The 27,272-nt window shown below is 35.3% G+C and overlaps 1 protein-coding gene across 1 annotated transcript in view; it reads right to left on the bottom strand.

Annotated features, from left to right (window-relative positions):
- RALYL (RALY RNA binding protein like) overlaps positions 1–26,443 on the bottom strand; it is a 369,877-nt gene extending 343,434 nt beyond the window's left edge. Inside the window, exon 1 of the mRNA XM_031058511.1 lies at positions 26,304–26,443. The gene's annotated coding sequence lies outside the window, so the exon portion shown is untranslated. The remainder of the gene's footprint in view (positions 1–26,303) is intronic.
- Positions 26,444–27,272: the final 829 nt, after the last annotated feature.

Below are 27,272 nucleotides of genomic sequence, written 5' to 3'. Positions count from 1 at the left end.
GCTAGGCAGCATCTGTTTTAGATGATTCAACTCCTTTTAGGTTGGCTGCTGGTGTTATAAAAGCTGAAATATTTTTCAGCTTTCATTATAAATTTTTGCATTTGGGGGTTTACAATCAGTGAGTAATACTTTTCTCATGTTTAAGGTAATTCTGTTTTGAAGTTATTTTTAATGAAAAAAATAATTTTACCATTTTTCAGTTGTGTTAAAAACCAGTTTGTCTAATGGATGTGATGTGAAAAACAGTTAAAAATTAACCACTGACAAAACAAAATATAGGCTATCCAATATTAATTAAAGCAAAAATACAGAGGAATAGAAGAGATCTTATAGCAGAAAAAATGTTAATAAGTGACCCTCACCTAATATTTAACTGCCTTTCAATTACCACACTCATTATTCACCATCTCCTATATGATGCCCCACTTCTCCTTTGTATTATTAATCGTTCTGCCTATATGAGCAAATGTCACAAGCACACTCACAATATTTACCAATATCAATAGTGGTATTATTATACAAAAAAAAATCTCAGGACCATTTCCACAAAAGCTTCAAAACTCCCTGCAGCACAATACTTCCCAATTTGACACACCTGTCACGTGCATTTGCAAATTCCTTGTCTTCTTTATTTTTCTTTTTACTATGCCCTACATTTTTTCCAGCCTTGTACTTGATGTACATATTAGCTTCCACAGCAATTTTAATATTTAAAAATATGCATTATTTTTGGACAATCTGCATGTCTGGATACGATCCTGATTTGATTGTAATGAAAATATTAAGAGGAAAAGATGGGTTCAAACATTTCAAAGAAAGTATGTACAAAACCTGACGTACCTAATTACTTGTGAACTCAATTCAAACCTTGTGTGCCGTCTCAAAGGAAGAAAATATGTCAAAAAAGCCAAAATAATGAAAGAAATTACAGTGTCAGTTACTTTAATTCATCGTTTTAATTTCATTAAAATGAAATATGATATACAGGAATATTCTACTGCTGTCATGGATTCTCTTCCCAGACCATAGCTTAGTCAAGAAAAAACACTAGTGATTTTTTCCTAGTCATAAAATACTTGTATTGTGAAAATTACTTTTCATCAGTAACATACATGTATGAGATCTACCTGGAACAGTTGTCTGATCAGTCCTCCAATTTTAAACAAATATGAGGCCTAGGGCTGTCATGGTGTTTTTTTTCCTAGATGGGCTTTATGTTTCTAGCTGATTTTTTTTTCCCAATGACATTTGAAGGCTATGGTCTTCATTCTCTATTTCCATCTGTTCAGTCAAAGACAAATGACAGCTCTAATTTGAGCATATTTGGCAAATTTACTTGACTCCTGCCTACTTTCCCAGAGATGACATTCACTGCTTTGCACCCAGCCTTAGCAGACATGGCCTTCTTACCTCCTAGAGAGAAGGAAAATCACTTTCCCTTACCTCTTAAAAAAGGGGTTATGGCAGAACTACTCGAATCTGCTATTCAGTTAAAGCATTTGTTGTCTTTACGGGACTTGTATTCTGAACCAGAAAAGCAATAGTAATAATAGATTCGGTTGTGCCGTTCAATCTGTCACCTTACCTTGCCTTCATCAAGCTGACTTTATGGCCAAAAAATCCACTGTGCAGTCTGTCCCACTCCCTCTTGAAGAGCAGTTTCATCAAATACAGGTTATTCCATACATGAGTCAAATCTCTATGTAAAAGTAAAGGGAATTTCACTCTAGTAAGGCTTGAGACTCATCTTTCTCAACTACTGAAATGCAATGCTGTATTACTGCACCAGCTCTTAGAAGACCATAAGAATGCTGTGCTTCAGAAAACACAGATGTGAGCAAGACAATGCAAATCTTTATAGCTGTAACAAGAATGGCGATTAGCTCAGTACAGCTAATGTGAAAAATGTTCTTTCTTTACAAAGCCACGCATTTTGAGACAGCTGTAGCAATTAATAATCTTGAGACATGATGCCATTCCCAAAATTCTACTTTGTAAGAATTATGGCCATTCTTGTTTACTTTAGTTTGGCATAAGAAAAATTAATTTGGCCAGTGGATTTCCTGCTACATATACTGATCCTGGTATAAGTCTGTCTAGAAAAGAAGCAGCTTCAGGCAGGAGGATCATTGCCATGCAACCAAAACCATGGGCTCTCAGATGTTAACAAAAAGCTTTCCTTTTACTAACCCAGAATGAGGATTTACTCTTTCTCTCTCTCTTTCTGTCATGTCTAACACTTGTCTCTACAAGGCTTATTTTACAGCTGTGAATAAATGTTCACCTACACCCACCAGCCAGGCCCCCGAGCAGCGTGCTGCCACACAGCACACCAACAGCAGAAAGCAGGATGATGCAGGGGTGATGAGCACAGCGTGCAGGGATCCCGCAGTGATGCTGAGCTGGTGCACTGGGGGACACAATTTCCCCCTCTCACAAGTAGTACAAAGAATGGCCAGGGGAAATAGGACAGGACCCAGCTTTCCTGGCAGTTTCCAAATGTGGTAATAACTCCTTGGCTACTGGCAGCAAAAGGAATTTTTGAACAGCCCTCTGGCACAGAGAAACTCTTCAAGGAGTGTGAAGTTAACTATACTCCCTTTTACACAAATGTCACACACAACTGTTGTGAATGAACGCCAGGTATGAAGCAAATGTTTTCTTATGACTGGTATTACATTTCTTCCTCAGTTTTCAAAGTGGTCTCTGTATATTCTCCATTTTTAAGGGTAATTTCCAGTCACTGTATAATCTTCATTAGATAACCATAAAGAAACTATTACCCCTACAATGAATCCAAGTATAACATTAATGAATGAAGTTCCATTACTTCAAAAAACCCTATAACTGTACTCCAAGTTTTAAATATAAATATCAACAAAAGGCCTGTCCATTACATATATATATTTATTTTGTAATATGATAATGCTGTTCAAGGGCATAACAGAATTAGACATTACCATGAATACTAAACTTCTGAATAACAGAGTTTCAGTACTTATTAATCACAAATTAATTTTTCCCTGCTGAGAAATATTAATATTTTTGATGGCAGAATTTAATTAATGTTGTCTTAAATTCTTGAATGAGATGTTGCCTGGTATTGTTGCTATTATGAAGTGAAACAACTAACATTGATAACATTCTGTATTTCCAATCTTTTACAAAATTGTGTGATCCCAAAAGGACAGAAAGGAGTAATAAACAACATAGACAAATATATAACAGATAAAATATAATCTATTCATATAAAGTTGAATTTTAAAGGGGCTGCCTATAACATTTCACAAACCTGAAAATGTATTGTATTATTCATTACCTCAATTTCATTATGGTATTATGAAAGCAAATCAGAAGAGACCTCAGAAAGACTATACCTTAATATGTGACGTCTGATCCTGAAATTAGGCTCTGTATGTAATCAATGAGCTTTGAAAATGGAAGAATAGACAAAATTTTCCTTATATTAATAACAATATTTTTTCCTCAAAATATGACAAAAAACATCATAAGACAACTTTATATTTTAAATATGGAAATCCACATTAACTACTTGTGCACAAACAGCAGCCAGCCATGATTTATTACTCCTTTTTATGCAGAACAAATTATCTTGCTTCAGCTTTCTCACCCAATGGTATTAACTGCTGTATGATCTAATTACTTTATTCTGTACAATAACAGATCTAGTTATTAAATACAGGTTATAGAAATGTATAAAAAATGAGGTGTCACAGATAGAAAACAAATTAAAGGAAGTACTAGTTAACAACCAGGGGAAACAGTATAACAATTAAAGAGATGGCAAAAGTCAGGTTTCTTACCTTAAAAATGTACAGTCTTCCAAAAAGGAAAAAAGGCACACACGATGCAGTCTGCATTTTTTTTAGTTGGCTGAAAATTACTACTTAGCTAAGTGGATATTTTTCATGAGGATTGGGCTGACTGATATTAAATGAGAGGAATTACCTTGATAAAGTATTAAGTAAAGATTTTCAAATGCATGATGTCAGGAACTGAGAAAGTACAATAAAACTAACAAAATAATGCAAACACTATTAGTTTTATAAGGTAACATATTTTAACTTTGAGTTATTTCCTGATTTTTTTAGAGATGATGAGCACAGTCAGCACCAAGTCAAGTCAATATCATCACAGTTTTTTATTATTATCATTTCTGAAAGTTCTACTCTACACCTACAGCAGAAAATTTACTCTACAGTTCATTCTACACCCAGCACTGCAATGCACAGCATTTGTACCACCTAATAAACCCAGTGCTGCAATAGTATGGATGGGTAACCACAGGACACATCAAATTAAGCTTAAGCAACTGTTTCTAAACAGTCTACTCTATTTATTGTTTGCATTTCAATGGCAAAGAGATGTAGTGATGTCTACTAGTAGTTCTGTAGTTTCCTAATATAGCCTTACAAAAAATTTAAACAAAGATACTAAGTAGTTTATGCTACTTTGATAAACCTAAACAATCTATATCAAATCAACATAGAAAGAAAATTTCTGAAAGTTCAAACTTGCTGTAAATTTCATTGAGAATCCCTAATTCACAACAGATACCCTAATCATTCATGCAAATTACTAGTTATAATCATCAGTGCAATTTAAGCAATGAACTGCTTTTATAAATGACACAAAATGAAATGGAAAACTCAATCCTGAGCTTCTAAATGTCAAGTGCAATTTTCTTCCATGTCAGACACAATTACAGATTCTGTGTATGTAAAGAATTTGCCACAAACATAATCCACGTTTGTGGTGGTGTAAAATGCAATGATGTTCAGCACTAATAAATAAATACATTAAAAGATACAGTTATATTAAATTTAGTTTCCACAGTGGGCCAGATCTAGCACCGGAGTATATAAATAGAAATTCATAGGAGCTAAGCTATTTCTGAAAATTTGCTCTGGATCTGGCTCTTGAAATATTTTTTTTTAATGATCAAGTAAAGTATTGCACATATAAGACATTGATTTTTGTCATTGATTTTGTGCTGGCATTTGAGCCAAGCCTCAAAAAGCTTGAACATTTTATGTATTTACAGCTGTCTGCTGGCAAGGAATAATTCATTCATTCCAAATGAAACATGTTCCTGAAGCTTATAAAAACAGCATTTTTCTAGACTGGATTTACAAACAGATTTTTCAAATAAAAAGTTAGAAAGTGTGCTTTAAATCTTTGAAACAAAAGCTGAAGTCTGTTTCTTGATTTTTTTCTGTCTTGCCAAACAGATAAGATAGATATTGATTATATTTGCCTCCCAAGAGAGCTGTTCCATCAGCAGAGAGTGAAGATCAATGATGAACCATCATCTCATAACAAAATATTTCCAGTGACAAAAAGAAGCTTATTGTTTAGTATTTTTGGTTAAATATGGACACAGGAAAATTTTGTTTGCTTGTCATTGTGTTCTTTCCTAATAAGACCAATCCAACCATCCTTACACAGGGAGAGCAGTCTCCCTTTTGGCTGATCTGAGGCAACTTCAGACACGGGCCCAGCATGAGCAGAACATTTGATTCATTTCCTTTGATTCATTTCCAAGCCTCTCCTTTGTCACATTCTACCAACTAAAAGCTCTTAGCTGTACATAAGAGAATATCATCCTTACAGAGACTGCTGCCTATTTATTTAAACTGCTCAGCTCCCCCAAGTCTCAACCAGTTAATGTGTTATTCCAGAAGAAAAAGCTTCTTTTCCCTCTCTTTCAGAGCACATATTCACCAATGTAAAATAGGCAATATTGCTACCAATAAGTGCTTTGCCAAAAATGAAACACAGAGTGGAGAAATCAGTTATTCCACATGTTCCAGCCCTTTATTTTCTCTTCCTACCAGTTTGAGTGACCTTTGGCTGAGCAAAACATCCAGAATAGATTTAATATGTTTACTAATATTGGAGGTTACCTTTTCAACATATCTGTGGACAACTTTGTGGCAGCAGTTGAAAGCACAGATATTAAAACATTTGCTTTTAAATCTTAGAATGATGATTAACAACCTATGAATCACAAGCAAGAGATTTCGATGATGGAGGGCTTTACTGGAGGTGTAGACCCATTTCAAGCATGGAAAAAAAAACCCCAAAAAAACCAACCAACCAAACAAAAAACAACAACAACAAACTCACAAAAAAACCCCCCAAAAAAATCCCAAGGCAGAGAAAGGCACAGTTCAAAAGCATTGGAACAACCTGGAGAGTCAATATATGTAGACTGAGTTGCAAATCCAGCTCTGTCCCTAGTGAAAACGAAGAGTATTTAATAAACACAGAATGGGGTTTGCATTCAAGCTTTAGATTGATTGAAAATTCCAGCAAATCATCTTTAAAGGCACTGTTTACAGAAACTCTCATGACAAAAGTAGTGAATCCAAATCTTGGATCCTCTGCTAGATGTCTCTTCACTTGTGAGGAAACTAACGAGTATTCATTGGAAACACACAACAAGGACCTCTTGTGCACCTTTTCATAAATATTTAAAAGAACAACAGGGAATGTTTATACCATTCTACTGTCACCCACAAGTTTTATTAATCTCATACTAACATTATTATTCTGCAGCCTGACTGTACACCATTTATTTTTGAATCACCACAGAGAGGCAGATTCTTTCAGTGTAACATTTTGACATTAAAAGCTCAAAGATTTTAAAAGACTGACTAACAGCCACATTCTGGTAACAAACATGCCTTTTTCTAGCATTGAAGAGAGTTCAGGAAAAGCTGCCTTTTAAGACATTTAAGGATCCTGCCAATATGAGAATATTAACAGCACCTACCAGCAGCTATCTTAATCCTCTACTTAATGGTACTTGCCAGAACCCTGAAAAATTACTATCAGAATGCCATGTACTTTGAGAATTCCTGCCTAAAAATTCTTTTTAGGAGCCATTAGCAGAAATCAAAACAGCTGCTAATCTGAAGAATCACAAGAGTGAGAAGCAAGTTGACAGATCCCTCTGATTCAGCTCTCCAAGGTCTTAGGTCCTACACTAAGGGCAGCTTCCTCAGGCCTCAGAAATGCATTCAAATGAAGCCAAATAAAACCTGGTGTGAAAAAAATATTTATCCATTGTATTTTCCTATTCACATTCACAAAGCTTCTGCACTGTAGCTATTCAAATTCAAATTTTTCCTTTGTATTATTGTTTTCAGATATTACAGTATCATCTGAAAGATCCGTATTCATCAGTCTTCAATGAGCTGCCAGCAGTGTAGGCACTCCCTAAAAAGGTACAAGGAAGCTGTCTTATTCTCATTTCCTGCTGCACAGGTCCTCTTTTAATTACAGTTTCATTGTGATACCTTACATCAATAAGAGCGTCTGTACTTCCAACTAACCAAATAAATAGAATAACTAGAAAAAGAGGCAGAAACACTCTAGGGTATAATACCCACAGCACAAGGTCAAACACAAAACAATATCTTCCCACTTTATCATCTTATACTCCATCCATGAGGTGATAGCTGAGACTCAGGTACCTTAAACATATATATACAAGGGATAAAATCTGGAAATATATGTTAATTATTTAACACCTACCCCCCTTTCATTCATGCTGAAAAGCTGATTTTCAGAGATACTTACTTCAGTACCATATATTAGCTATGGTCATTATACATACCAATGCTAAAAAAACATTGGTTCTAAAACAAACAAAAAAAAAAAAAAAAAAAGAAATTCAATAATGACTTTTTAACCTATGGATATTTTTCTCTTTATCAACAGAGAAAGACCTCATATTTTTTTCTCAAGAGATCTGCTCCTAGAGTTAAAATTGTGTCCCACATGGCATGATCTTTTAACCCCTTTCAGACATGAGGTCTCCAAAGCATACTTCCCAGAACAAATCACAATTCTTATCCAAAGCAAAACAGTCAGAAAAATGGTGTTTTGACAGCTGAACATCTGATGACTGATCACTTAAACCCTTCTGTTATTTAACCCTTCTCAAGACTTAATAACATGCTCCATTTTATCTCTAATAATCAGTCTAAAAATTGGGTTATTGAACGATACCACATTTATCCTTTGCATTTAAGACCTCAGCAGGCCTAATTAATGCCAAAATTTCCAGGATTCAGTAATATCCTCTCTTTGTCAATGCAGTTTTTGCTAAGTAGGGCATACCTTAGTCTATTTAAAATGTCTGATTGACTATAATCAATACAGTATTCAAGGAACAAGACAGATTTTCCTGCAGTAGTAACATGAAAGGCTAAAAAATATGCAAGCTTGTGTCCACCACATTCCATCAGAAACAACTGACATTCTAAGTGTTGTTTCACTATGAATAATGCATTCTTATAAATCCTCTCAAAATGCAAAGGAGAAGCTCTAGAGCTAAATAGCTTTCAGTGAAAAGATAGTTTCAAGTCCATAATTTCTGTGCTGGGGTTTCATGTGCATAGCATTTTCTCCTACCATCTGCATACGCCACACACATGCATTACTTTGACATTTTCAAAGCTCCATTAGTTATTCTGAAATAAGACTGAAATGACCTTCCCAGTATAGAACTAACCATCCTGTTTTGCAGAATTTACCACTGAAAGGGAGTAAATCCCATCACATTTCCTGTGAAAAAGTTATGAGAGTACAACTAGGTAAATAATTCTCCATTGATTTAGCGGAGACATCCTACCAGCTTATATCAGCTGCAAATATTGGTCACTATGCCCATAAATGTCCAGGTCACAGGTTTTTTTAAAACTTTAACTTAACTTCAAATAACAATTAGCCTTGGGTATACTCCTTGCCTTTTATTTTTTGCTTATGGAATTATTTGTATTTAATTTAAGTGTTCAAAAAACATGCAGATGAGGCACTTTGTGATATGGTTTAGTAGTGAACACAGTAGTGTTGGGTTAAGAGCTGGACTTGAAGATCTTAAAGATCTTTTTCAACCTGAACAATTATATAACTACAAAGGATCAGTGAAAATCTTTCAGATGTGTTAGTAGCTATGTACAGGGACAGAAGAAATTTGCATGTGAAACTGAAATATTAAAGAGAGAAAAAAAGGAAACTAGAAGGGAATTTTAGTGAAGGTCTAGGCATCAACTGTTTCTGTTGGGAATACACATCCTGCCACTAGATACTATGCTCCTTTCACTGCCCATCACCTTTGCAGTTTCTACAAGGGTTTTTTCTATCTCACACCATTCTTCTGCATATTTTCTGGAGGCAAGACTCCTCAGTGTGTTCCATAAAATGGGACTATACCCTCATCAGCAGTCAAAGGTTGAAGTCCTTGAGTAAAATTAACTGGATTATTTCATTCAACTCAAAGGTTAACTGCATTGCACACATGTAGAAGAAATAAGTCATAATAAATGGGTGATTTACATCAACAGGAAAATTATTTTCATATTCTCAGCTTTCTCTGAAGGAAATATGATCAGCCTTATCTGCACTTCAATGTTTGGGGTGTTTTTTTTTTTTTTTTTTTTTTTTTTTTTTTTTTTTTAGTTTTTGTGCTTTAAAACAAATATGAAAGTAATGCTAGTGCTTATTTCTAAAGTGCAATCAGTATCACATTCATCTCTAATGATCATGGGAAAGATACTAATAGGAAAGCCCCCACCAGATGAATTAATTAATAAGTGTTTAGTAAGAGATACAGGTGTTACCAGTCTCCTCTTTTCTAACAAATGCCCTTTGTTCCAGTTCAATGCAACAGGATATTCTTTCTTTATGCTGTAACTTCCCACTGAAGAAATTGTGCCCACAGCCCAAAAGGCTGATCATCTGAAAAGGGTTTAGGGAGCACTTGTTTAAACAGAAGATTTTACAGAGGACTGCACAGAAAAGAGAAGCTTCAGGTCTTTGAGACCACACTAGCCCAGCACTGAGTTTGACCTAATTAAGCATATCCAGAGACTTCTGAAAGTCATATAAACTCCACAAGATACCAGAGACATTGAAGCTGGAAGACACAGAGGGATTGTGTGTGTCAACACTGTCCATGTGTCCTAAAAAAAAACCCCAAAAACCAAAAGGCTGAGAAAAAGGCTTTCAGGAAAAATGATGCCTAAATGGAGATGGAGCCTAGAAACTGAATGACAAAGTTCTCTCCTACTTCCTGCCTTCTGTTGTGTACAAGAAAACTTCTCATCACTAATTTTTCTAAATAAATTTTAAAATAATTTTATTAAATTCCATTAAGATTATTACCTAAAATAAAAAAGAAACATTGCATACCTAAATATACAATTCAATTGTAATGTTTTTGAAAATTACGGGTTTGGATTAGGACCCTTTTTATCACACTAGATGCACCAATATCACCACAATCCATAATACTCTAATTTATAAGCAGTTTTAATAGGAAGATGGGGAAAATGCCTTGTGTTGGGATTTGGAAAAGCACAAGTGGGTACATAAATAAAAATTTAGATGATTGCAAGATTCCTGTGTTTATGAAAGGGAAATTTACAGAATTTTGTCTTAATTTATGTTGCAATAAGTTCGTTTTCTTAACTGCACCCCCTAAAGGTGATAAAATTTTGGCTATGCTTGTCATGTAATTACGGATGCCAAAAAATGGCAATTGTGGAGGTCCTTCTATAGCAGCCAGTTGAATTGAGACTCTCAAAACATATTACTAGCTAGTTAAGTTTGACTTTAGTAATTGGTTGGGACTCTGGCTACAGAAAACATCAATACTGATTTTCAAGAAATTACACTTTATCTTATCTGGTACTACAGCATTTTTCAGTACAATATTGCAGAATAAAGTAAGAAGGGTATTTTCCACCAAAATGAAACACTTGCATCTCAACTCCACAGTAATTTTTTGTCCACAAAATATCTATTATTCTGAGACAAACAAGTGAATTGTAGGATCTGACTTAATTATGGAATAGTATTAAATATAAACTTATAAATAGAGACCTTGAAAAGATGTACATTTTGGAGGTTGATGGGTACTTACCTGCACAACCAAGGGGGATCTTAACCAAAGCCATAAGCCATATCACCCCCTACCACACCACAGAACTTGCAAGCTTTGTATCAGCCAGGTTGAGACTAAATATGCAAATGAAATTATGTACTTAAGCCACACTAGCTCAAGCAATATTTTTCCATTAATTTATGCCAACTAACATTTGGTTTCACTGAAAAAAAATATTTCTTTATTCTGGCTTGTGAAAACAACTACCTTCATTTTTAATGATTCATTTGTAGTCTAATATGTAAGGTTTGTTTAAAAGAAAACCTAAAAACTTTATCTGTCTTAAGCAGAAACTTGTATCTTATCTGACACCATATATAGTAAAAGATAAGGTCATGTAATATGTAGGATTTCATTTTTACTTATGTATATATATATATATATATAAATGTAGTATATGAAGGAATGAATTCAACAGCTTCTCATAGATTCTCTTTAACCTCTTCTTTAATCTCATAGATTTCTCTTGGAACATAACTACTTCATGAAAGTCAGCTAATTTAAAAATCAAAATTAGCTGCATATATTTTTAAATTTTTACCTATGAAATGGAGTTTCGTGAAGACTTTACTATGATGAGTTCACTATTTGTTAACTTGGCTTTGATGTCTCTTTCTACTTCACCTGCTCTGAAACATGCTTTTATTATTCTATTAATAAAGGCCCTTTTTTCCCCTTTTTGTTTCTCCTTCTTTTTAGATTGAGGTTTGTTAAAAACTTTTGAAGAAGATAGATACATTAAAAAAACCTTCCAAGATAAAGAACTTCCTGGGACCTTACAAAAAGAATACAAGAATGATGATATCATGCCTCAAGTATAACAGAAGTCTTATATACCATTTTATAAGAATGAGACAAAAAATGTTAATAGAAAGAATATTTTAAAATGCATAAGGATCTTTTCACTGATTATATTTTCAATATACTGCTGATGATAGGATCTGACTGAATGACTTCATGGGGTAATGCATGCAAATACTTTAGAAGATTTCACATTGAAAAGCATTTAAATATTTAAATTGTGTGTATTGTTTTGAAAAAAAAATGATCGTTATTAATGCATACATACTCTATGTGCAGAATCTTGAACACTACTGGTGAGTTGAAATCTGCATATAAATCATGTGGATTTGAGGTTGGAGCTCATCCTGTATGGTTTAATAAGCTGTTAATTTCACTTCCATTGCTGGAATCCTCTGCACTTTGGCTACATAAATCAATAAAGTTTTCCCTTCCTATCATTACTTAAATGATAAGCATTTGTAAGGTCTTAAAAATCTTGGATGAAATTTGCCTAATACAGTAAGTGCCTATACAAAAGTTACTGTTCTCAATGAAATACGTGAACATATATAGGAAGCTGAATGTCACAAAAACCAGAGGACTTCTTTCCAGAGCTTCTGCTGGAACACAGAAACGACCAAGCTTGAGTGGTGTGTTTTGTTCATTAAAGCATGCTTCTAATTTAAAATCTTATTCTGATACTTCCTCATGCATTGGTGCAAATAGAAAATGTCGTTCAAATTTATAGCTTCAATAGGAAGTTACAAGGCAATTCTCTAAAAGCAATTTTCATAAATAGTTGTATTTTTATGCTACTATCATTGCATATTTCATAATGAAACTTCAAATATATTTGTCTAGACATGTAATCTCCCTCAATAGAGTAAAGATAGACTGTACACATACACATTCAAAAAACACTATACAGGAAAAAGTTAAGTAAGTTGGCAAATTCAAGGAATACAAAGTTAGGAAATGCCAGAATTTAGGAACTTATAAGGTACTATCAGTTGAAATTGTTTCAGGAGTTTTATATGAGCTGCAATATTGATTTAATAACGTATTCCTACTTCACCTTCTTGCAAGTATACTGCAATTTTTTGTTTTCATTATAAAAAATGTATTCCTGTTTTAAGCATATTTTCTACAGTATATATTAAGGTTTGTTTTTCTACAGAATATAAAGTTGCTGTTAGTTGATATGATCATGAATAGATTGGTATGACAATGTGATCTGTCCTGATATCTGTCTAATTGCACAAAGCATCAATCCCTGCATCAACTTATTAATATTAATAAACTATAAAATAAACTATAAAATTAACTATAAAAATTTCATTCTAATTTATTATTGCATTATTATTCTAGTATTATACATATTCTAATACCAACTAGCTTCTTCTGAAAATAACTTATTCTTTACTACCAGCAGAAACAGAATGAGCTATTTGAACCATTATATCAGCTCTTTTTCAATTTTAGTGTACTAGAAAAACTATATAGAAACTAATTTCACAGGAAAAACAGCATAGAACTTTTTATATTAAAGCCAATTTTTCTAGTGTCATCAAAACCCCTGATGCAACAGGTACCAGAGTGTCTACTCTATTGCACTAATATCCTGTTCCACATTTAAGAAACAAATCCTACTGTATTGAAAACAGAAGGTTGATCTTGCTTCCAATGAATTCAATAACAAAGTTGTTACAGGCTTAATTAAAAGAAGTATCCATGGATATAGCTACATAGGAGCACCTTCTACACATCATGGTATGCGCTGTACTACTCAAAATGCATGGGAAAAAAAGAAAGGTGCTTTCATGAGAAAATATTGTGCACAACATCTCATCTTTAAGAAATTATGTCCTCAGATAAAAAACCCTCTCATGTCACAACCCAAGCGGACAAATATTCAGTGCTGCACAACTGCCAGTGAGAGCAATACCTGACTCCCAGTTTGTCTAAGCTGCTACAAGCCATGCATAGAAAGCTACACATTATATGTTCAAATAGTACCTGGTATGCCTTGTTCTTAGTATATTTACTTAGAGCATCTTTTGTATGTGAAATATCTTCTAGATGATGATGGCAACCTTCATTCAGCCTTGTTTTCACTGCAATTCTGCTTTCCAGGCCAAAGAGAGATTGCCAACATATGCACTAAATGCTGTAGATGCACAGATGACTGTCTAAGCCATCATGCACAGTTATCTACATTCCAAACACAATAAAACTTTCACAAAAGTGCTGAACTCAGGCTTTTAACTCTGTATTTACTAGAGATCCCCAAATTTCTCTTGACTTTCAAAATTTTCACTATTTTCTCAGTTTTTACAAAGTTGACAGAACTCCTTGTTTCTCTGTGTGAGCAGCAGTTGAGAGGTAAGTATCATAATTTGGAAAACTTTCTTTGCATTTCAGTGGTGAAGTCTAATGTCAGAGGAGTAAAGCAATTTATTTCAAAACATACATGTTACACAAAGCAACCGATACCAATAAATATATTAGATATAACTTTCCAGAGATCACAAAGTATTTAATTTGAAATAGAGAGTTCATAAAGTTTAAAGTTTATATGTAAGTAGCACTACCCTTTCAGGAAAGGATCAAGGCTTTTGAAATTTTCATTAGGAAGTTCCTAGAATCTATTACTGCCCTTCTATAAAGTACTTTACTGATGCACTGAAAGGCTGTAAAACATAACAGTAAAGAGCTGGTCATAAAAGAAATTGATGATTATGGATTATACAGTAGTTACTTTTTGAAGTGAAATGGCAATTGCAATATGAAATTATTTTGTTGCACACATAAGTGTTGCAAAGTAAAGTACAAAGTTAAAATATCTAATATTTGTGGCAGAGATGATAGAATGGGAGGACTGAGATTAGGCAAAAGATTTGAGTCAGTGAGAAAGACATCATCAGTTCACCTGTGTTTTGCAAAACATTTGCTTCAGATCTGTTTGCACAGCTCCTTCATGTTGCTTGTGTAGGCAGTCTTACTGAGCTCACCAGCACCAGTGTTTTCAGAATATCTACTCAAACGAGCAAAGACACGGTTCTCTATTTTGCAAATAACTCTAAATTCTGAAGCATGAGATACATTGCATCACATTTCAACAGCAGTTGAGGACAGGTTTCAAATTGCATAACTTCTCTTGTACTGTCAGTGAAGTTAGCTAAAGTTAAGGCAGACTTCACTTAACTGAACTTAAATAACACTTAAGGCTGAAAAACATGGCCTGAATCTCCAACAAGAGGTACGCAGATTGCCTGCACCAGTGCTACCTGCCTTTAAACAAATAAGCTGCACCTCACACTATAACTTTCTGAAGGCCCAGGAAAGTCTTCTACAAACTCTCTCACTTTAAAAAATCCCAGGAAACAAAAGTGTTAAAAGTAGTTCCCTGGTTCTAGCAGGGAGATGGACGTGGTCTCTGCCAAGCATGTTGTGGTGCATGGAGTAGCTCCTGTTTGTCCTGTGGGACAGTCACAGCTTTCAGTACAGTTCTCTGGAGGACCTGGGTATCTCACCAAGTTGTTCCAAAGGGCTCCCACTTTTCCTAGAGACTGCCCAGAGTTTGGAAATACCAAGTTCAGAGCCTCTGAGTACCCCACTGACATGAGAAACTTGCCATTCAAATGTGTGACTCAAGGAAATTGAGCACAAACAATCAGATTCTAAACACATAAAAACAATACATCAGGCAGACATCAATAGCAACAAAATTTAACATTTCCTGTCAATTAATGAGGCAATAGTCAGTTGCATCAATTTGTAGTACATCTTTTAAGAAAATTTAAAATCAAGCTCTCCTAAATGTTAATAAAATTTAACATATGTTTAAACATAAAATCTCTGAAAGAAGCAATTGTTTTCTTGCAGGTTTATATAATTTTTATATATTAATGTATTAAATATCATGTTTGCATTTGACCTATAGTATTTAGATTTTTTTTCTAAATATCTTTTTAGGATATAAAATTTATTTCAGCCTTTTGGACCCAATTGTTCTGCTCTGGACCTGTTCCACCAGCATCTGTAATACTACTCCATCTAGAATATTTTGAAATCTAACACCCTTCTCTACTCAATTTCTTTAATTGATCATAGTATCTAAAAAGGACTTGTGAATTCTTAGTATTATCTATTTAAAGTCTTCAAATTTACAACTGGGTCCTGTTTTGCATTGACTCAGTAGCTAACCTTTGCCTTTTTTGTATCAGGCAGGTTGGTATAGGGGAGCCACAGGGCCAATTTAAGCTCTAGATTTAGGAAATACTTTCTTAGGAAGACCATTTACTGAACCTACCCTTTCTATTAACACTCCCAAAGCCACCTTGTGAGATGTAAGAGATTCCTGGTGGGAACACCTGAGAGGAAACAAGTACCTGTAAGGACTGAAAAAAGGCTTAGCCAAAGTGTCCTTTTAGTCCTCCACCTTCACAGTGGCCCACCTTCCAGCTGGGAAGAAAGACACAGCACTGGGACCAAGCCAGGAGCCAGACCAACACTGAGTTATGGGGTCCCTGCATCTTTTCTGGCAGTCACTCTGCACAGGAAAATATCAGATAGCATTCTTCACTCTGGTGGGAGTATTCGAACTACAAAGCTGAATAATGCACTTCAAAATTCAAACTAAATGAAAGAATAGGAATAGTTTTTAATTTATACTCTCTCTAAGAGGATAAGGTGTAAGAAGGACCACTGGAAGAAAGCTTTGAAGGAAGGGGAGGCAAAAAAGAAGTAAATAAAGATCAGTAGAAAGTAGGTTTTGAATCCAGATGAATAAAATTGAAACACGGTCATGCAAACTGATTTAAAGGGTTCAAGTTGGGTATAAAAGCAACAAGAAATCTAAGCTTTGTCTTGCTACTGAACTATTAAACCACTTCATTCTTTCATAGTCAAAGATGTAAGACTACTAGGAGGAAAATAGTCCTACTTCAAGAACCACTTACATGAATTGCATCATGTTATATTTTGTGAGAAGACGAGTATATTTTCTTGTTTGAAACACTTTACTTGGTGTGGTTTCATTCTTTAAGGAAAAAAAAAAGAAATTTATGAAATATCTGTAGTGGTGATGAAAACTCAAATAGAGAGGGAGTGAAGCCTGAGCTAGAGGGGAAGTTAAGGAAGAGTAGGGATTGAAAACATGCCCATTGTCTGGAGCCTTAGCTGAATCACCGGGAATTTTTTCTCCATTTTTATTTCTGCCCCTCCTCTTTCTACTTGTCTCCCCTCTTCCATCCCTCTCCTATTGCTTCCTTTTCATTCATCCTTCTGAGCTGTGCTGATGCCAGGTGAAAGGTCCAGAGCAGGAGGAAAGGTCCAACAAGTCTGAAATAAAAAAAAAAAATTACAAATAAAAGATAAAAAAGATCCAGAAATTCAAATGAACACACCCAACATTTGTAAATATGCTTTCCTCTGTCAATGCAGATCAGTGTGACACAGGTCTCTATAGCTTAGTTGACCTTGATCTTAAAAAAATCTGAGAGTGTAAAGTAGCCAGTCCTATTCTGATTATGATGAGTATTTACAACATTCATTAATATTTGTGACCAAGTATCATGAATTTCTGAATCCATTTTTAATGTCACACTCTATATGACATTAACTTGTACAACAAATTAAAAATAAATAAATGTGGCATCCCTGAAATAGTTTATTTCCTTAAACTGAACTGCAATTATTTTTCTTGCAATCTTGCCTTTCAAAAGCCTGTCTCCAAATGTGTGATCCTCAGTCTAGGTGCCTAGACTACCTACTCACCCAGAGCAGCAGGCACAGAGAGACCAGAGACATTGAATTTGTGTTTAGTTTATATGCCCTGCACTCACTGAGAAATTCAGTTGGGCCTGTGTTCTGACAATCTGTGGTCCTTTATATTCCTGTGACAACGCTGTGCTCCTAACTCTGAGCAGAGGCACAAGAGTGAAAAAGGAAATGTTACGGTGCATAAATGAAAGCAGGAAAAGAGATGAAAACTTCATGAAGTCAGCAAAGGGTTTTAGCCTTGTAAATCTGTTTTATGTGAACACTACTCAGACAATGCATTTTTGAGGGACAGTACAAAAACCTAGGTTTGAAATATAAATAGAATGTGAAGAACAAAGACCAAGAGGTGATGAAGTGTGTAACGTGACACGGTAGCTGCAACTAACAGTTTCTAGTCCCCAGAGAATATTACTGCGCTTATTTGAAGCAGTTATTTCAAAGTGCTGAGAACTCCAACTTTTTAACTTCCCTTCTCAATTCTGACAAGTCCATAAGATTTCTGAGTCTGTGCAAACCATTCTATTATAGCTTTTAGAGCTTACAGCTGCAGCTTACTTTATCATGGTAGTAATACTGTGGTATTTGGGCAATTAACTCTCACTATGCTGAGCTTTGTGCTTACTCCTATAACACCAAATGGTTCATTTCTAATTTGGATTCAGCTTTAGTTTGGTTTCATACAATGCTGTCAGTGAAAAACATGGCCTGTGTGAGCAGTTTCATGATGTCTGCACAGGCATCCAGCTAGTGCCAGGCCAAGAAGATAAAACCCATGGTAGAAACATGTACACTACTTTCATATATTTCAGTTCCTGTAAGGTACTTTTTTCAGCACCTTACAGAAAGCCCAAACATATATTGAATGAAATAGCTGAATTCATAATTTGTGGAAAAAGAGGATGATATCCCAAGATATTGTGTAGTGTTACAGATTGGCTGTTGCTCAGCATCCTGCTGCACACAATGACTTGGGACAGACCTGAAGCAAGGCACTGAGGTAAACTGTATAGAAGAGCTGATTTTACAGACACTAACAGTCTTAAAAAACCCCAGCCTTCTCTAAAAGCTTACTTGAGACAGGGAAAACTAAAATCTATCTGGTATTCAAAAGTACAGGTTTTACTGTATGTACATGAAGATACCAGCAGCATGCTACCAGTAGCAAAATATTTCCCCTACATTGCCTAGATGACCTCAGCTCACAAACTAAAAAACCCTTTATAGTTTCAAGATCCAACTTCAGAGACATCAAATTCAGATCTTCTGACGCTGATGTACCAATTGTTTTTTAAATATATCTTACAATGATTCATATTTGCAGTACAATTAGCTGATTCCATTGCCACCCACATCATTATTCTGTTTCAATAATTTTCAAAGGTTTTCAAAAGATGTCCATGATTGCACCCAATAGCTTAAGTCCCCGGGTTTTAGAATAAGACTCTGTGAGGAGAACTCATTGAAGGATCAATTGTGGTTGGATTACATTATAAAAAGACAGAAAGCTGGGTGAAGCGATACAAAAGAAGATGTGAAATTTTGGTCCTATCAGACATCCCTAGGAATTTTGTCATAGCCTTTAATTAATTCAAAATATTTAGAAACACATTTGTATGACTGTGAAAAGAATTGCTGGAGAAGTTGAAAAAAATTCAAGTAATATCTAAAAGCCATGAAGATTCTAGTGGCCAAAAATATTTTTTTAACCAAATATTTCACTGCAAATTTAGGATTTGAAAGAAATGGAGGGTTGGGGAGCATGCGATTCATCTCCTTTAACTTCATCCATCAAAAAGTTAGGAATCTGTTTTAAATGGGCCATCTAGGTTCTCTCTCATCAGTGCAAAGAGAGAGGTGTTTTAGGAAGGCTGTTCATCTCAGCTGTCCATAGATGCTTCTGTTGGAATGTAATCTGTAATTCTCTGCAGGAACAGAATATTTATCTCTGTTGACTACAAAGCCTTGAGCTACTGTGTTAGACTTCAATGACTAACTTTTAGATGGCTAAAATGATGACTAGCTTAGTTCTAAAAACCTATTTTTTAAACAGCAAGGTTAAGTGAGATGAATAGAGCCTTTTGTGTGAACCACTTCATCAAAAATCCACAGGGAAAAAAAATGTTTTGACATGAAATTTTGACCAGCAGATGTATAACTGATTTTAATAGCACCAGGCCCTAATTCTGCACCTTTCTATTTCTACAGCACCTACTGGAACAGGGAACATGCTGACAAATGGTAAACCAGCATTCTTTTCTCATAAAATAATAAACAATAAAAATAGCATCAATGTCCTGATAAACTACCCCCATAAAGCAAAAGTGGCACAAATGCAGTTTCTCTTTTCATTATTCATAATGTACATTAATTGTCTACAGCTTACAAATGCCCAAGTAGAAGATGGTAACCTCTCCAGAGCCAATCTTGTACTGTATCATTTAAAGAACTTCCCTTTAACTGGAAGTTGTATAGGCAGGAGGAAAACTTTATTGCATCCTTCTTCTTCAGTTTGGGAAAAAGAAAACAAAGTGGATGTGAATTTATGCAGTAAAGAGCACGTTAGAAAACTGACCTACTGTGCAATACCTCAAGTGTTGGGTTTTATCCTGTGAAGTCACTGGCAAATACAAGATGAGAAATGGGTAGCATGGCTGACATTTGTCTCTGTGTGCATGTGTGTCCTACTTAGAAAACAGTAGCATTAATCCCTTTTAAAGGTACCCAAAGACCAAAGAGGAAGTTTTGTTTTAATTATACCTTCAGGGGGCCTAGTTCATAGACACTGCATGACAGTTTGCATAGCACATTTTTAAATCTTATATTACTTCTAATATTTATTGTGTGAAGGATCATTTGATAAAATATTTTAACTAGATAGAATGATTTTTTCTTTCATAAACAGTGACTTGCATTACAGATCAAGCTCAGAAGCACGTTGCTGCAATTACCAAATGCACAGTGTTTCATTGAAAAGTCAGTGAGTTACTACTGTAACTCCCTGTGCCCACAAGAAGAGCTGCTAGCAGGAACTAAGCCTAGAGTGCAGGCCTGGTGTGCAAAAATTCACCAGGGTATCTTTATCACTTTCATTTGTATTATTCTAAAAAAGAACATCTAGGATAGCGTAAACATTTTAGTGCTTTTGCACTCCATTATAACACAAAACAGAAAGGAAAAGTAGCATTGTCAACACCACGCAAACAATTCTTTGAGACAGTAACTCCAATTCTTCAGTCAGTCTAAAAATACTGCATGCAAGATATACATGTGCTGTGCTTCCTACAAATCGTAAAGTTACCCTGATTTAACAAGATGTGTCATATCTCTTTGACAATAGGTCCTGTTCACCTTCTATGCAAAACTCTGAGCAGAAACAGAGACACCTTTTTACTGAATGTACTCTACTGATGTGATGCTTTCCTACAGAACAAATTTAGCCTCATTTCAGTCAGATTAAGAATCTCATTAATACTTGATTTGTGCCAGAAATCCCCTTTTTGCTGACCCTAAACACCACAAAGCACATGACCGACTCAAGGCAGGACCTTGAAGAAGACAACCAATGTGACTGAACAGGCTGAAAAAAAGGCTGTTGGTATGGAGCACAGTGGGAAGACAGGGACCTGACTTTCACCAGGTTAGTCAATAATCACCGAGGTCCAGGAGTTATCATTATATTGTTTATGGTCTCTTGTTCTTTAAATAATTATAATAATGGCCTGTACTGCCTTTTATAAGCTATTGCCTGTCCAAAGGACTACAAGCTGTTCTCAGAAGACCACAAAATTAACTACATAAAGCCTGAGTGCTTTCCAGAGCTCCACCTTGACTTGGTTGCTCAGAAACTGCACATTGGCAGAGGCAGTAATCACTGGCATCAGGAGAAGGCTACCTGGGAAGGACCACTGGTGTAAACCATGTTTAATCAGACCTTTGGGTATTTTGGGAGAAAGACTTGTGAGTGTGCAAAGAAAAAAATAAAGAGGCTGGAGAGTGTCATCAATATTCCACCATATTTATACCCACTGCTGGTCATCACTCATAAGAAATCCACCTCTGCTTCTTCAAACCTGTGCCAATCAAGTCAGACAGAAATTATTTTGCTTGCTATCATAACTGCATCAGAGGGAAAAAAAAACACAAAAAAGACCCCAAACAAACAAAAAACAAAACAACTTCCTGCAACAGAAATGCAACTGCATAATGGTTGAGCCCAAACACCCTGGCAGGCCAGCCAGGACATAAGGAACCAGTGATGTGCCAGAGAGGCAACTTATTAACTCTGTAGCTTTTATCAAGAGGCAGCAGATAACATAGGTCTGTATAAATCCAAAACCAAGAAAGTTAAACTCTTGGTTATTAAATAAAAGTATTGGTTAAGCCCTGAAGGATAATCAATATAAGACTTTTGCTAACTCTCTATGACATTAAAAGATCTTTAAAAATCTCTCAGGGATTCTGTCTATTCATCTACATACCTATATTTTTATTCCAGAATACAGCAACGATAAAAACATGTTATTTTATTCACACTAAGCAACCTGAAATTTACTTAGTAATTTGAAGGTCTAGTTGATTTTTTTAATTGTTGGCAGATGATTCATTGAGATGAAAAATCACACTTCATTGTGCAAAAATAAACTTTCTCAGAAATATTGCCAAAGCTGCAGTATAAATGCTTTTGAAAGATTAAGTACATTATAGAGATTAGAGTGTCATTTTGAAATAGAAAAACAAAAGGGGAAAAAGGTACAAATTATTCCAATGTGGGTATGTGCAAAACAATCTTCAAGCCATTTTACTCCTGTAATTGTTTAAAGATCATAAAAATAAGATTGGTACCTTCACAAAGGTCAAAATATTGCATTTTAATCCTCATACCACTTAAAATCAGCATTTTGTTTTCTTCTGTCAGTCTGGATCTGGGTTCAAGGGAGCTACAAACTGGATAACTATGCAGACAGTGTCACAGATTACATAATTTTTCATCAGGAAATACTCACCTTCAGCCTTCTGTTCAGCTATTCTGTAAGTACTTAAAACACACAGGATTTGACTTCAGAATTTGACAGAGCACCATGTCCTCTAAGACCAAGGAAAGTTAAAATGTTTATCTGAGGGCAGACCTATCAGTCTTTGTAATCCTACAATTTAAATACTATTAAGCTTTTTTATCTTTTAAAACCCAAAATGTAGAGAAGGAAGAAAATAGGAAAAATTACACTGTGAAAGAGAAACAAACTGCCATAGAACAATGCTTTAGAAGACTAGAGAGCTAAGATGTAAGCAACCTGCAAAGACTGTAATAAGGTAAAAATTTTAAAGAACACTGTAGCCAACTTTCACATTTATTCCTGATAAAAGATTGTGATACAGTATTGCCTCAAACCTGTTCACATTCCCTTCCCTGGTATGAACACAAATTACTAAGACAATATGTAGAAAACTCTTGAGAGTTTAAAAATCAGAGTGTTGCAGAAGAAATTCCCAAGAGTTCTTTCCTGTTGCACTGCAACCAAAGAAATTCAGGTTGGTTAGGCAGAGTGAAGGAAGGTCCACATGCTGCAAACCCCGTTTCACCAGAGGGCATGACTGCGTGTGTGGTTTCAGGTGAAAATGTTTGGGCTGACGTGAGAGCCAGGAATCAGATTGCCACATTTTCAGCTGAAATAAAAACAGATCAGTCTGGGCAGAAGAGCTTTTGAATGCAGCTTCCCTGTTTCTGCTGCAGCATGATTTTGGGAAGAGCCAGTCTCAACATCCCCTCCCAGCACCAGTCTCACTTTTGGGAACCTCTCCCAGTTAAGCCCAGAAATCATGAGGGAAAATGAGATGCAATTGCTCTTTAAAAATATACTATACCCTGAAGAGCAAAGACATGGAGAAGGAGCCTTACTGTTTAAGGTCAGCAGCGGCACAAAAAAAAAAAAAAGATAATAAACTGCCTAAAAATAAACTTAGGACAGAAATTATGTTTCTGAAACCATGAAAAGAGGCTCTGCCCCGCCTTCAAGAGGTGCAATGAGAGTGATACCCCAGGTAAATTTAAACCAGAGTTTTTTGAATCTGAACAAAATAAGATCAGCCTAGTATCACGGCAGACAGGCTTCACAACTCCACAGGCCACTCAAGTTCTATCTCCCATGTTGAAAAATGGAAAAAGATACTCTTCTTTTACCAGTTCAGGCCACTACAGCAGTTAAAACCACATATTCATGAGTCAGCACACTGAATGCTATACAGTTTCTCATTTCTGTTCACCTGTTCTTTTCATTTGCAAGTAAATACTGATAATAACAGTTAGGTATGGAAGAGGAAAAGAAAAACTGCTTTCCAAACATTTCAGTTTACAACCCTTTATAAAGGTAACTTAAATCCCTATTTTGTCCTGAATACCAAAACAGATATAAAGAAAAACAGAAGATGTCATTTCAGTCTAGACACCCATTACTTTCAGGAGCTAGGGCAGTATGACTATATCCCATGCTATATAAGGAATATAATGATATCATCACTTGTAGATACAAAGCTGCAATTTGTAGGCAAAATTTTTATTCATCTCAAAGTACAAAAGGACAATTGTCTTTGACACTAACTATGGCTTTCTAAAACATTAGTCACAGCATAACTATAGAAGCACCAAGGGATAAACCAATTCCACCAACCCAAATCATGCTCTGCCCACATACTGCACAGAGGTAGAAGGATCCTCTTTCAAAATTGGCTCCTATATTCCTATTTTAAGGTCCCAAGGCTGTTTGATATATATGAACTCCTACAACCTCAGAATGCTGCAAATGAAATGTATGTATGTTAATTACCATTCTACTCAGACAACAGGTGCTTTGTGGATGAGATCTGGTGCTAAATAGAAAGTTTTAGGAATGCACTTTCTCAGACTTCAAGATAAGACCAGGTGAGCAGGATTAGCTCTTCACTCAGCAACTATCTGCACAAAATTACCCACACAACACACCTGCAGTATTAAAAGAAAGGACAAAAGGATCTTTCTGGAAACTGCTAGCCTAGTTACTTTATTTCAGTGCTTTAGCAGTATCAAAATATTTTGCTGACTGGGAGTTGCACCTAATTTAAAGAAAACACTTCATTTAAATATAAGGAGGGATAGAAATAAAGAGGTAGAGAATAAAGTTTCAATCTCTCTTGTTTTTAATTGGTTACTTTTAAATTAAATCATGAAAAAATAAGCAGGCTGAGTCTTCTTAAAATGTGGAGTAATGACCCAACAGATCGTAACTATTTTAGAAAAGTCATCATAATCTATCATAGAAATATCTCAACTGGTTTTTAGACACATGAATTATTGACCCTGTTAGGCTGCCAGAAGTATTTCAACATGTCAGAGCAGAATTCATGCATAAATATGTGCAAAATATTTTTATTACAGTAAAGCTGGAAAAAGCCAGTGTAAATACATAATAGTTATGTTTCTGCAAAGATAAATGAATTTATTTGTTTTTCAACATGACTTATTGCATGATGCATACATTTTTACACTTTCTACTTTAAAGGAAGCTGTTACATTGCAAGAATTTAAGCATAAACATTAGAAGCCTCAAATTTCCAAATGCATTTGTAATTCTCTGAATTATATTTGCTTATATGAAAGGGACAAAAGAAATATGTACCCTGTAACTTACTTTAGTTTCCACATCTGAATACATGTCATATCTTTATAGTCAGTTTTAGATCCTTAAATGTTCTTTATATAAAATACAGTAAGCAATCCCACCACAATAACAACAGAGAACATCACAGAACATTCAGCACTTGAACTTTAGCATAATATTACACCATATTCTCTCTGGCGGGAAATAAATAAATAAATAAACAAACCCCAAACCAACCTACCCTGTCATCTGGAAAAATCTCTCCAAATTGTGTTTTACGGAACCAATATCCTGTCTGTACATCAGGGGCAGCCTCTGTTAAGCATTTAAGTGCCCAGTAAAAGTAACAGTTTCTCCTCCAATCTTGAACTCTCAGTAACCAACATGGAAAGTAACAATTTCCTATTCCCTGTCAGCCAGTGGTATTATTAATCATCAAACAAAAACGAAACACCTTCAAGCAAATATCAGCCTCTGATTAATCTCCATCCCAATGAATTAGACTCATAAGAGGCAACCTGCTGCCTTGTTTACGCCTTTTTAATATGAGGAGCAGAAGTTGGATATAAGGGTTTTCTGCCCTTAGGGCTACAAAATATGCCTCATGCGGCAGCGAGCCAGCTCTCCGAGGGAGCCTCCTTTGCTGTTTCACAGCTATTTTCTAATGGATGAATTTAAACAGACACACAAAAACACACGAGTCACCACAATACATGGCCAGAGCTATTGTTTTTGTCTAAAGTCCTGAGAGCATCTGTACTCGTTATGAGGATCTCAAGGTTCCATCCAGTTTTGGTTTGGGCTTTACTTTTGGCTGTTTTGTTTATTTGGGTTTTCTTAAATGCAACGAGGAGAGGAGGGGTGTCTGGATTTTTTTTTCCCCAGCTGACTTCCCCTCTGTACAGCACAGCACATAAAATACCTCTGTTCAGCTTTAACTGACCTAGGCTCAATTAGTGCAACATCTTGCACACGTCCAAGCAATCACAAGGCAGAGATATTTAGTCCAGTCCTCATGTGCATTGCACAGACACGTTTAGAAAGGGGTGGAAGGAGATTTCTTTAAAAAAAAAAATCTCACAATGTAATTTACACAGTGTGGAAACGCCTACAAGGAGATGAAGTACCTGCACTGGGGAGATGTTCAGTTGTTCACTTCATCTTCCGTTGACAAGGAAACCAAACCGCACTTCATTCTCCAGGAAAACCTTCCACTGCCATCATTTGAAAATGTATTTATTTGTATATATGTATATATCTATCACCATCATCATCATGATAACAATAACCATCATAAAACACTGCTGGCAAAAGAATAAAAAGTGAAGGTGCAAAATGTGCAAAAGTAAGGATCATCTCTTTGGCTTTCTGTTTTGCTTTGTTATCTTTAGGGAGGAAAAAAAGTATTTAAAAATGATGACTGCAACATGCTGCAAGAAAAGTTTCACATTATAAACAGGCATCAAAAACTGAAGAAGAGGAAAACCAAAAAACCCTGCTGGTTGCACTGTTAAAAAAAAAAGAAAAAAGAAAAAGAAAAAGAAACAGTAACAAAAATAATAAAATTAACATCTTGCTCTGTGGCTTCCACCAGTATTGCAAGATTACAAACTCTGTGTAAACACTGCTGTAAAATGCATTTGCAATTCCCATCTCTTTAAGGAAAAAAAAAAAGCCCTTTAAAAAAACACCCAAAAATAAAAATAAAACAACACCAGAAAAAAATCCTCTGCAAAAAGAGTTAGAAACATGCCTTTTCTCTTATCTTTAAAAAATAAGCATCATATTTCACATCTCTTTTCCGTGCCACAACAAAACCAGTTGCATATATAGATATATAGCTACTAAATGTATATCAGTTGTTGCTGGACTGGCAAGTCTGTGTTATTAATATAATCATTTTTCATTCCCAGTGACTCCCGGCCCCAGCAGCACCTTTTGCTCACAGTTTAGTAACCATCGCATGCTAGGAAAAAAACTTGTCATCAGCAAAAGATCAAATCCATTTAAACAATAATCAAAGAGGAAGAAAAAAAAAAGAAGAAAAAAAAAGAAAACAAAAAAAAAACCAAAAGGAAGAAAAAAAAAAAACAGGA

The sequence above is a fragment of the Geospiza fortis genome, unplaced genomic scaffold (assembly GCF_000277835.1).
Source record: "Geospiza fortis unplaced genomic scaffold, GeoFor_1.0 scaffold7, whole genome shotgun sequence".
Taxonomy (NCBI): domain Eukaryota; kingdom Metazoa; phylum Chordata; class Aves; order Passeriformes; family Thraupidae; genus Geospiza; species Geospiza fortis.
This window is presented reverse-complemented; position numbering and strand designations above follow the sequence as displayed.